Below are 13548 nucleotides of genomic sequence, written 5' to 3'. Positions count from 1 at the left end.
TGAAGTTAAAGATGCTAAGTTTGCTAAAACAAATGCTATCCAAGTTCGAATTAATGATAATATTAGAATGCTGGCTGAATTGCATGCTAGGTGGGATAGAGAAGAAAAAGAAAAACTTGCTAAAGAGAATAATGTAGCTAAAGTTTGGACTATTACCACCACTAGTAATGTTGATTCTTCACATGTTGCTAAACCTCCTACTATCAATGGTAAAATAATTGGTGTTGGCAATGTTTCTAATTCTACTGCAAAGCGTGTAAAATTGCCTGAAACTGCTGAAACTGTTTGTGATAATAGTGCTGAAATTTTTCAGAATGCTGCAGATCATAATGGTTTAGATTTTGATGATTGTCATATCTCTGAAGTTATTAAGTTCTTACAAAAACTTGCTAGAAGTCCTAATGCTAGTGCTATAAATTTAGCCTTTACAAAACATATTACAAATGCTCTCATTAAAGCTAGGGAAGAGAAATTAAAACTTGAAGCTTCTATTCCTAGGAAGTTGGAAGATGGTTGGGAGCCCATCATTAAGATGAAATTCAATGATTTTGATTGTAATACTTTATGTGATCTTGGTGCAAGTATTTCTGTTATGCCTAAGAAAGTTTATGATAGGCTTGACTTGCCACCATTGAAAAATTGTTATTTGGATGTTAATCTTGCTGATAATTCTATAAAGAAACCTTTGGGAGGATTGATAATGTTCTCATTACGGTTAACAATAACCTTGTCCCCGTTGATTTTGTTGTCTTGGATATTGAATGCAATGCATCTTGTCCTATTGTTTTGGGAAGACCCTTTCTTCGATTTGTTGGAGCTATTATTGATATGAAAGAAGGAAATATTAAGTATCAATTCCCTCTCAAGAAAGGTATGGAACACTTCCCTAGAAATAGAATGAAGTTGCCTTTTGATTCTATTATTAGAACAAATTATGATGTTGATGCTTCTTCTCTTGATGTTACTTGATTTGCACTTTCTGCGCCTAGCTGAAAGGCGTTAAAGAAAAGCACTTCTTGGGAGATAAACCATGGTTTTATTTTTAATACTGTTTGGTTGAGTCTTGGAAGTTGTTACTACTGTAGCAACCTCTCCTTATCATGTTTTTGTGCCAAATAAAGTCTCTGATAAAAGGTTGATACTAGATTTGGATTTCTGCGCAGAAACAGATTTGCTGTCTGTCACGAATTCGTGTCCTTCTCTCTGTAGAAGAATCAAAAAAATCTTCCAATTTACGCGCGTGATCCTCAGATATGTACGCAACTTCTATTAGTTTTGAGTTTTTCCATCTGAGCAAGTTAAGTGCCTCAGAAAAATTCGTCTTTACGGACTGTTCTGTTTTGACAGATTCTGCCTTTTTATTTCGCATTGCCTCTTTTGCTATGTTGAATGGATTTCTTTGTTCCATTAACTTTCAGTAGCCTTGGGTAATGTCCGAAGTGTTAAGAATGATTATGTCACCTCCGAACATGTGAATTTTTGATTATGCACTAACCCTCTAATGAGTTTGCTTAAAGTTTGGTGTGGAGGAAGTTTTCAAGGGTCAAGAGAAGAGGATGATACAATATGATCAAGAAGAGTGAAAAGTCTAAGCTTGGGGATGCCCCCGTGGTTCATCCCTGCATATTTCAAGAAGACTCAAGCATCTAAGCTTGGGGATGCCCAAGGCATCCCCTTCTTCATCGACGACTTATCAAGTCACTTCTAGTTGAACTATATTTTTATTCCGTCACATCTTATGTTGTTTACTTGGAGCGTCTGTTTGTTCTTGTTTTTGTTTTTGTTTGAATAAATTTGGATCCCACAATCCTTGTATTGGAGATAGACACGCTGCGCTTTTTCATATTGAACACTTGTGTTCTTAGTTTAGCTTTAATGTTCATGGCGAAGGCTGAAAACTGCTTCGTTAATTGCTATTTGGTTGGAATCAGAAAATGCTTCATATGGTCTTGAATAATTTGATACTTGGCAATTGTTTTGAGCTTTCATAGATCATGTTTAAGCTCTTGCATCATGTAGTTTAAATCTATTAGTGGAGAACTACCATAGAGCTTGTTGAAATTTGGTTTGCATGATTGATCTCTCTAAGGTCTAGATATTTTCTGGTAAAAGTGTTTGAACAACAAGGAAGACAGTGTAGAGTCTTATAATGCTTGCAATATGTTCTTGTGTAAGTTTTTGCTGTACCTGTTCATACTTGTGTTTGCTTCAAACAACCTTGCTAGCCAAAGCCTTGTATTGAGAGGAAATGCTTCTCGTGCATCCAAACACCTTGAGCCAAAACCCATGCCATTTGTGTCCACCATAACTACCTATATGTGGTATTTTTCTGCCATTCCAAAGTAAATTACTTGAGTGCTACCTTTAAAATTTCATTCCTTTGTCTTTGCAATATATAGCTCATGGGAAAATAGCTTAAAAACTATTGTGGTGATGAATATGTAGCTATGTATCTTAGTTCTTATAAGACGCTTGTTGAGCGGTAGCCATGTTTCTGGGGACGCCATCAACCTTTTACACCTTTGTTGAATATCATGTGAGTTGCTATGCATGTTCGTCTTGTCTGAAGTAAGGGTGATTTATCATGATTAAATGGTTTGAGTATGCATATTGTTAGAGAAGAACATTGGGCCGCCAACCAAAGACATGTATCATGGTGGAAGTTTTCAGTTTGGACATTAATCCTCAATCTCTTATGAGAATATTATCTTTTGTTGAATGCTTAGGCATTAAAGAGGAGTCCATTATCTGTTTTCTATGTTGTCCCGGTATGGATGTCCTTAGTTGAGATCTATCAAAAACGAGAAATCAAATGTGATTTATCTCCTTGGACCTTTGTACAGGCGGCATAGAGGTACCCCTTTGTGACACTTGGTTGAAACATATGTTATGCAATGATAATCCATGTAAATCCGAGCTAATTAGGACAAGGTGCGAGCACTATTGGTATTCGATGCATGAGGCTTGCAACTTGTAGGAACTTTTATGCATAACACATATGAATTATTACTACCGTTGACAAAATTGTTTCTATGTTTTCAAAATAAAAGCTCTAGCACAAAAATAGTAATCCATGCTTCCCTCTGCGAAGGGCCTTTCTTTTACTTTATGTTGAGTCGGTTTACCTACTTCTTTCTATCCTAGAAGCAAACACTTGTGTCAACTGTGTGCATTGATTCTTACATGTTTACTTATTGCACTTGTTATATTACTTTATGTTGACAATTATCCATGAGATATACATGTTACAAGTTGAAAGCAATTGCTGAAACTTAATCATCCTATGTGTTGCTTCGAAACATCTTACTTTGAATTTATTGCTTTATGAGTTAGCTCTTATGCAAGTCTTGTTGATACTTGTCTTGAAAGTACTATTCATGAAAAGTTTTTGCTATATGATTCAGTTGTTTAATCATTATCTCTTTGTTAGCAATCTATTGCTTCGAATCACTCCATTCATCTCATATGCTTTACAATAATGTTGATCAAGATTATGTTGGTAGCACGTCACTTCAGAAATTATTGTTTTTATCGTTTACCTACTCGAGGGCGAGTAGGAACTAGGCTTGGGGATGCTTGATACGTCTCCAACGTATCTATAAGTTCTTATGTTCCATGCTAGTTTTATGACAATACCTACATGTTTTGTTCACACTTTATGATGTTTTGATGCATTTTCCGGCACTAACCTATTAACAAGATGCCGAAGCGCCGGTTCTCGTTTTCTCGCTGTTTTTGGTTTCAGAAATCCTACACAGGAAATATTCTCGGAATTGGACGAAACAAAAGCCCACGGTCTTATTTTCCACGGAGCTTCCAGAAGACCGAAGAGGAGACGGAGAGGGGCCACGAGGTGCCCTAACCATAGGGCGCGCAGCCAGCATGGGGCCCGCGCCCCCTATTGGGTGGCCCCCCCGTGCCTCCTCCGACTCTGCCCTTCCGCCTACTTAAACTCTCCGTTGCGAAAACCCTAGTACCGAGAGCCACGATACGGAAAAAGTTCCAGAGACGCCGCCGCCGCCAATCCCATCTCGGGGGATTCAGGAGATCACCTTCGGCACCCTGCCGGAGAGGGGAATCATCACCGGAGGGCTCTACATCACCATGCCCGCCTCCGGACTGATGCGTGAGTAGTTCATCCTTGGACTATGGGTCCATAGCAGTAGCTAGATGGTTGTCTTCTCCTCTTGTGCTATCATGTTTAGATCTTGTGAGCTGCCTAACATGATCAAGATCATCTATTTGTAATGCTACATGTTGTGTTTGGTGGGATCCGATGAATATGGAATACTATGTCAAGTTGATTATTGAACTATCATATATGTGTTGTTTATGTTCTTGCATGCTCTCCGTTGCTAGTAGAGGCTCTGGCCAAGTTGATACTTGTAACTCCAAGAGGGAGTATTTATGCTCGATAGTGGGTTCATGCCTCCATTGAATGCGGGACAGTGATGAGAAAGTTCTAAGGTTGTGGATGTGTTGTTGCCACTAGGGATAAAACATCAATGCTTTGTCTAAGGATATTTGTGTTGATTACATTACGCACCATACTTAATGTAATTGTCTGTTGTTTCCAACTTAATACTGGAGGGGGTGCGGATGCTAACCTGAAAGTGGACTTTTTAGGCATAGATGCATGCTGGATGGCGGTCTATGTTCTTTGTCGTAATGCCCTGATTAAATCTCATGGTGATCATTATGATATGTATATGAATCTTTATTTGTCAATTGCCCACCTGTAATTTGTTCACCCAGCATGCTATTTATCTTATTGGAGAGACACCACTAGTGAACTGTGGACCCCGGTCCTATTCTTTTACGTCTGAAATACAAAATACTGCAATCTCTGTTCTTTGTTGTTCTTCGCAAACAAACATCATTCTCCACACCATACGTTTAATCCTTTGTTTTCAGCAAGCCGGTGAGATTGACAACCTCACTGTTAAGTTGGGGCAAAGTATCTTGATTGTGTTGTGCAAGTTCCACGTTGGCGCCGGAATCACTGGTGTTGTGCCGCACTACACTCCTCCACCAACAACCTTCACGTGGCCTTCATCTCCTACTGGTTCGATAAACCTTGGTTTCTTACTGAGGGAAAACTTACTGCTGTGCTCATCATACCTTCCTCTTGGGGTTCCCAACGGACGTGTGTTGTACCATCACAAGGAAGCTTCTACGCGCTAGCAGCTACTTTTTCTGGCACCGTTGCCGGGGAACTGAAGAAAAGCTACACCACAGAGATTTCTAACTCCCACGTCAACGACACGCCAGAAGTGTCCAGGAGCAAAACAGGCGCCACAAGCTGAGATCAGAGGGGTAGAGTCGACGGCGACACCATGGCGACAGAGGGACCAGGCGCCGAGAGAGCAGGGTGGTGGAGCGATCATGGAGTCCCAGCCAGCGACGTTGGAGCCGAGCCAAGACCCAGACGGCCCAGAGGGAGGTCGCAGGCTTTGGCCAGCGCGCGGACATCTCCATCAGCAAGCACCTTGCCGTCCTTGACGACCACAGCAAGGAGATCGTCAGCTATGAGCTCGCGGCGCCGTGGCGGGCATGAGCCAGAGGCTTCATTGAGAGCTTTTTTTCTTGGGATTTCTATTTTCGTGCCCTCAGGTCCTTAGTTGTACTCAGTTTCCCCAGCTCCTTAGTTTTTCCTCAGTTTTCCCCAAGCCCTTGTTTGAAACCCGCAGAAGCAGCTCAGACGGTAGGATTCCCGTTTGGTTGACCGTTCTGTCACGTGTGGGGCCGCGTCTTGTGGGGCCGCGTCGTGTGGGCCCGCGTCGCGTGGGGCTGGTAGAAAGGGACCGCGTGGGACAGGACGAGAAGCGTTTGGTTGCACGTGAGCGAGGAGCTGGGTTCCGTCTCTCTCGGCCCCAAATTGGCATTATTAAGTGCACCTTTTTCCCCTCTTTCTCTCTCGTCCTTTTCACCAAATTAGTATAAAATCTAGAGAAGCTTGCATTTCTGACTTTCTTCAATTATTTGTGCCTTTTGGCCCTCATTGTTTGCCCAATATGGCAGCAAATCTAGTACTCCCTCTGGTCCATATGTATGTAGTTAAATCTAGAAGCAAATCTCCAGGATAATGTACGATAAATTCACAGTCATAGTAAATCAAGAAAACTAAGTACGGCTAACAAAATATAGTAGACTAGGGATAGATAATCCCTAGATAATATGGATAGATAATAGGCTGCATACACGGCAGCCAACATAGTAACGGGTTCTTCACGAGCACCATCATACTAACATAACAACAAGGGATCCCTAGCTAACAACAAAGGGATCCCAACAACAAACTAGGAGGCAGCAGCAGCGCGAGCGAGCACACGTCCGGGACTCCGCCTACCCCATCTGGCTCTGCCTCCACTTGTTGCTCTTGCTCCCCTTGGGAGCCTTGGGCTTGAGCGGAGGCATGCGCCCGGCGGAGATCTCCACCCGCTGCAAGCTGCGGAGGTGCATGCCGAGCTCCCTGTGCTTGGCGCGGAAGGAGTGGACATTCACCGTCGTGCCGACTTTGGGAAAGGTGTTGCTGATGTTCTCAGCATGCGTGACGAGGCAGTTGAAGTCCGTGGCGCCGAGTCTCCTGGTGCAGAAGGGGCACCTGTACACCTCCTTGGCGAAGTAGGAGATGTACTGGCCGACCTGCAGCCTCCGCAGGACCTGGCGAGTCTTGACGTCCTCCTCCTCTTCGTCGCTGCCGACGTCGCTGCCAGACATCTGATCCATATCAAACAGAAACTAGTGAATGCGTTGCAACGATGACTAACGTACATGATAACAAAGTTAAGAAAAACAGAGTCAGCCTCAGTTAGAGTGGACATGATTATATATCTACGGGGAAGGTGTTAGCGAACTAAAGCTCATGCACAACAGATTTGTACACAGCAATGGTTCGCTGAACCCTCCCTGTAAAAATTTGTGCCCAACCATTCATCATAGGCAAAGAAACAGATTCTAGATCTGAACTAGATCTAAACTTGAACACATTCGAGATTATTTGCAAAATTAAACGGTTGATATCTTTTGATTAGTGCATAAAATAACTGATTGAGATCCCATGATTACTTGCATAAATTAACCGATTGAGATCCAATATTACTCGCATAAATTAACCGAACAGACCGAACCCCAAATCTTAAACGAAATCAAGAAGTGATCAAAACAAAATGGAATAAAATCGGCGCAAATATTAGCCCAATACTCATCCATCTACGAGATCCATCTACACCAGCAAAAATAGGGTTCAAAAAGGAATGGGGAACAAAAAAGGAAGCAAACCGTAGTTACCTCGTTCCATGGGTCCTCCGAGGGAGGTGTCGTAGGGGTTCGGGGGCGGGACGTACGGCGCGGGGTCGTAGGGGTCCCATCCCGCCGGGATCTGACTGCCACCGGCGGCAGCAGCCTCCAATGCACCGGCGACGGCGGCGGCGGCGGCGGCGTCGTCGTCCGTAGAGGGGACGGCGCCGAAGATGGAGGCGTCGCGCTTTGAGCCAACCTCGACGATGGGATTGGCATTCTCCTTGTCCATCTCTCCGGCGGAGGAAGAGGGAGAGGGTTTTTTGCTTTGGAGAAGATGATGGGACGTGAGAGAGTTGGCGATGCGTGAGCGAGTGAGAGTGACAGAGAGAGTGCGAGGAGGCGTCTATAAAGGCGAGGGGTGGTTAATGCGACCCGCGTCCTACGCGTGCACGGGTGCACGTCCGCACCTCTTGGACTTCACGCAACGCGACACGCGTCCACGATTGCATGTCTCGACTTCTCCACCGCGACCCACGTCTACGCGTCAACAATTGCACGTGTCCTCGAGTCTAACCCTGGAAATTTAGATATACTCAGGTATACCTGATACGTCTCCAACGTATCGATAATTTCTTATGTTCCATGCTACTTTATTGATGATACCTACATGTTTTATGCACATTATATGTCATATTTATGCATTTTCTGGAACTAACCTATTAACAAGATGCCGAAGAGCCGATTCGTTGTTTTCGCTGTTTTTGGTTTCGTAAATCCTAGTAAAGAAATATTCTCGGAATTGGACGAAACTTTCGCCCGGGGTCCTATTTTTGCACGAAGCTTCCGGAAGACCGAAGACCTAACGAAGTGGGGCCACGAGGAGGCCAGGGGGTGGCCGGCGCGGCCCGAGCCCTGGCCGCGCCGACCTATCCCCCGGGCCCCTCGTGTGGCCCCTCGCGTTGACCCTCCGCCTACTTAAAGCTTCCGTCGCGAAAACCCCGATACCGAGAGCCACGATACGGAAAACCTTACGCAGACGCCGCCGCCGCGAATCCCATCTCGGGGGATTCTCGGAGATCGCCTCCGGCACCTCGCCGGAGAGGGGATTCATCTCCCGGAGGACTCTACACCGCCATGGTCGCCTCCGGAGTGATGAGTGAGTAGTTCACCCCTGGACCATGGGTCCATAGCAGTAGCTAGATGGTCGTCTTCTCCTTGTTGTGCTTCATTGTTAGATCTTGTGAGCTGCCTAACATGATCAAGATCATCTATATGTAATTCTATATGTTGTGTTTGTCGGGATCCGATGGATAGTGAGTACTATGATTATGGTGATTATCAATCTATTGTTCATGTGTTGTTTATGATCTTGCATGCTCTCCGTTACTAGTAGAGGCTCTGGCCAAGTTTTTACTCTTAACTCCAAGAGGGAGTATTTATGCTCGATAGTGGGTTCATGCCTGCATTTACACCTGGGACAGTGACAGAAAGTTCTAAGGTTGTGTTGTGCTGTTGCCACTAGGGATAAAACATTGATGCTATGTCTAAGGATGTAGTTGTTGATTACATTACGCACCATACTTAATGCAATTGTCCGTTGCTTTGCAACTTAATACCGGAGGGGTTCGGACGATAACCCGAAGGTGGACTTTTTAGGCATAGATGCGGTTGGATGGCGGTCTATGTACTTTGTCGTAATGCCCAATTAAATCTCACTATATTTACCATGTCATGTATATGCATTGTTATGCCTTTCTCTATTTGTTAATTGCCCGACTGTAATTTGTTCACCCAACATGCTTTTATCTTATGGGAGAGACACCTCTAGTGAACTGTGGACCCCGGTCCTATTCTTTACATAGCATACAATCTACTTGTTTTATTGTTTTCTTTGCAAACATCTTCCACTCGATACGTTTAATCCTTTGTTACAAGCAAGCCGGTGAGATTGACAACCTCACCGTTTCGTTGGGGCAAAGTACTTTGGTTGTGTTGTGCAGGTTCCTAGTTGGCGCCGGAATCCCCGGTGTTGCGCCGCATCACATTTCGCGACCATCAACCTTCAACGTGCTTCTTGGCTCCTACTCGGTTCGATTAAACCTTGGTTTCTTTCCGAGGGAAAACTTGCTACCGTGCGCATCATACCTTCCTCTTGGGGTTCCCAACGAACGTGTGAGTTACACGCCATCAAGCATAATTTTCTCGGCGCCGTTGCCGGGGAGATCAAGACACGCTGCAAGGGGAGTCTCCACTTCTCAATCTCTTTACTTTGTTTTTGTCTTGCTTTATTTTATTTACTATTTTGTTTGCTGCACTAAATCAAAACACAAAAAAATTAGTTGCTAGTTTTACTATATTTACTGTCTTGCTCTCTATATCAAAAACACAAAAAAATTAGTTACTTGCATTTACTTTATCTAGTTTGTTTTATTTACCGTTACTAAAATGAATACCCCTGAAAATACTAAGTTGTGTGACTTCACAAATGCAAATAATAATGATTTCCTATGCACACCTATTGCTCCACCTGCTACTACAGCAGAATTCTTTGAAATTAAACCTGCTTTACTAAATCTTGTTATGAGAGAACAATTTTCCGGTGCTAGTTCCGATGATGCTCGCTGCCCATCTCAATAATTTTGTTGAACTTTGTGAAATGCAAAAGTATAAAGATGTAGATGGTGATATTATTAAATTGAAAGTGTTTCCTTTCTCATTAAGAGGAAGAGCTAAAGATTGGTTGCTATCTTTGCCTAAGAATAGTATTGATTCATGGACTAAATGCAAGGATGCTTTTATTGGTAGATATTATCCTCCCGCTAAAATTATATCTTTGAGAAGTAGCATAATGAATTTTAAACAATTAGATACTGAACATGTTGCTCAAGCTTGGGAGAGAATGAAAACTTTGGTAAAGAATTGCCCAACCCATGGACTCGACTACTTGGATGATCATCCAAACCTTCTATGCAGGACTAAATTTTTCTTCGCGGAATTTATTGGATTCAGCTGCTGGAGGTACCTTTATGTCCATCACATTGGGGGCGGCTACAAAACTTCTTGATGATATGATGATAAATTACTCCGAATGGCACACGGAAAGAGCTCCACAAGGTAAGAAGGTAAATTCCGTTGAAGAAACCTCTTCCTTGAATGATAAGATTGATGTGATTATGTCTATGCTTGTGAATGGTAGATCTAATGTAGATCCAAATAATGTTCCTTTAGCTTCATTGGTTGCTCAAGAAGAAAATGTTGATGTGAATTTCATTAAAAATAATAATTTCAACAACAATGCTTATAGGAACAACTCGGTAATAACTATAGGCCATATCCTTCTGCTAATGGTAATGGTTATGGTAATTCTTATGGGAATTCTTACAATAATAATAGGAGTGTACCCTCTGGTCTTGAAGCCATGCTTAAAGAATTTATTAGTACACAAACTGCTTTTAACAAATCCGTTGAGGAAAAGCTTGATAAAATTGATACTATTGCTTCTAGAGTTGATAGGCTTGCCTCCGATGTTAATCTTTTAAAATTGAAAGTTATGCCTAATAATGATATTGATAATAAGATTACTACTACAGCAAATGCCATCCAAGTTAGAATTAATGAGAATATAAGATTAATGGCTGAACTGCGTGCTAGGTGGGATAGAGAAGAAAATGAAAAACTAGCTAAAGAGAATAATGTAGCTAAAGTTTGGACTATTACCACCACTAGTAATGCTAATTCTTCACATGTTGCTGCACCTCCTACTATCAATGGTAAAATAATTGGTGTTGGCAATGTTTCTACTCCTAGTGCAAAGCGAACAAAACTGCCTCGAAATTGCTAAAACTCGCTGAAACCGCTTGTGATAAAACTGCTGAAATTTTTTCCAACCTTGGGAACAATGATCCCATTGCTGTAGCTCATAATGATTTAGATTTTGATGATTGCCACATCTCTGAAGTTATAAAGTTCTTACAAAAACTTGCTAAAAGTCCTAATGCTAGTGCTATAAATTTAGCCTTTACAAAACATATTACAAATGCTCTCATAAAAGCTAGAGAAGAGAAACTAAAACTTGAAACTTCTATTCCTAGAAAGTTAGAGGATGGTTGGGAGCCCATCATTAAAATGAAATTCAATGACTTTGAATGTAATGCTTTATGTGATCTTGGTGCAAGTATTTCGTTATGCCTAAAAAGATTTATGATATGCTTGACTTGCCACCATTGAAGAATTGTTATTTGGATGTTAATCTTGCCGATAATGTTAAAAAGAAACCTTTGGGGAGGATTGATAATGTGCATATTACGGTTAACAATAACCTTGTCCCCGTTGATTTTGTTGTCTTGGATATCGAATGCAATGCATCTTGTCCAATTGTGTTGGGAAGACCTTTTCTTCGAACCGTTGGTGCTGTTATTGATATGAGGGAAGGTAATATTAAATATCAATTTCCTCTCAAGAAAGGTATGGAACACTTCCCTAGAAAGAGAATGAAGTTGCCTTTTGATTCTATTATTAGAACAAGCTATGATGTTGATGCTTCTACTCTCGATGTTACTTGATTTGCACTTTCTGCGCCTAGCCGAAAGGCGTTAAAGAAAAGCGCTTATGGGAGACAACCCATGTTTTTACCTACAGCAATTTTTTGTTTTGTTGAGTCTTGGAAGTTGTTTACTACTGTAGCAACCTCTCCTTATCATGTTTTTGTGCCAAGTAAAGTTTCTATGTCAAAGTTGATGTTATATTTGGGATTACTGCGCAGAAACAGCATTGCTGTCTGTCACGAATCTGGGCACAGTCCTCTGTAGAAAATTCGAAAAAATCTGCCAATTTACGAGCGTGATCCTCAGATATGTACGCAACTTTCATTAGTTTTGAGTTTTTCCATTTGAGCAAGTCTGGTGCCATCTTAAAATTCGTCTTTACGGACTGTTCTGTTTTTGACAGATTCTGCCTTTTATTTCGCATTGCCTCTTTTGCTATGTTGGATTTATTTCTTTGATCCATTAGTGTCCAGTAGCATTATGCAATGTCCAGAAGTGAAAATAATGATTGTGTCACCTCTGAATGAGTGAATTATTAATTGTGCACTAACCCTCTAATGAGTTTGCTTGAAGTTTGGTGTGAAGGAAGTTTTCAAGGGTCAAGAGAGGAGAATGATATACTATGATCAAGAGGAGTGAAAGCTCTAAGCTTGGGGATGCCCCCGTGGTTCACCCCTGCATATTTTAAGAAGACTCAAGCGTCTAAGCTTGGGGATGCCCAAGGCATCCCCTTCTTCATCGACAACATCATCGGGTTCCTCCCCGAAACTATATTTTTATTCAATCACATCTTGTATTCTTTGCTTGGAGCGTCGGTTTGTTTTCGTTTTTGTTTTTGTTTGAATAAGATGGATCCTAGCATTCACTTTGTGGGAGAGAGACACGCTCCGCTGTTGCATATGGACACATGTGTCCTTAGGCTTTACTCATAATGTTCATGGCGAAGTTTCTTCTTCGTTAAATTGTTATATGGTTGGAATTGGAAAATGCTACATGTAGTAATTCTAAAAATGTCTTGGATAATGTGATACTTGGTAATTGTTGTGCTCATGATTAAGCTCTTGCATCATATGCTTTGCACCCATTAATGAAGAAATACATAGAGCTTGTTAAAATTTGATTTGCATATTTGGTTTCTCTAAGGTCTAGATAATATCTAGTATTGAGTTTTGAACAACAAGGAAGACGGTGTAGAGTCTTATAATGTTTACAATATGTCTTTTATGTGAGTTTTGCTGCACTTGTTCATCCTTGAGTTTGCTTCAAATAAACCTTGCTAGCTTAAACCTTGTATCGAGAGGGATTACTTCTCATGCATCCAAAATCCTTGAGCCAACTACTATGCCATTTGTGTCCACCATACCTACCTACTACATGGTATTTCTCCGCCATTCCAAAGTAAATTGCTTGAGTGCTACCTTTAAAATTCCATCATTCACCTATGCAATATATAGCTCATGGGACAAAATAGCCTTAAAAACTATCGTAGTATTGAATATGTACTTATGCACTTTATATTTTATTAAGTTGCTTGTTGTGCGATAACCATGCTTCGGGGAACGCCATCAACTATTGTTGAATATCATGTGAGTTGCTATGCATGTCCGTCTTGTCTCGAAGGTCTATCATTTTAGTGGTTGGAGCATGCAAAATTGTTAGAGAAGAACATTGGGCCGCTAACTAAAGCCATGAACCATGGTGGAAGTTTCAGTTTTGGACATATATCCTCAATCTCATATGAGAATAATAACTTTGCTACATG

This window comes from Lolium rigidum, chromosome 4 (assembly GCF_022539505.1).
Source record: "Lolium rigidum isolate FL_2022 chromosome 4, APGP_CSIRO_Lrig_0.1, whole genome shotgun sequence".
NCBI lineage: Eukaryota > Viridiplantae > Streptophyta > Magnoliopsida > Poales > Poaceae > Lolium > Lolium rigidum.
Note: the sequence above shows the minus strand (reverse complement) of the source record.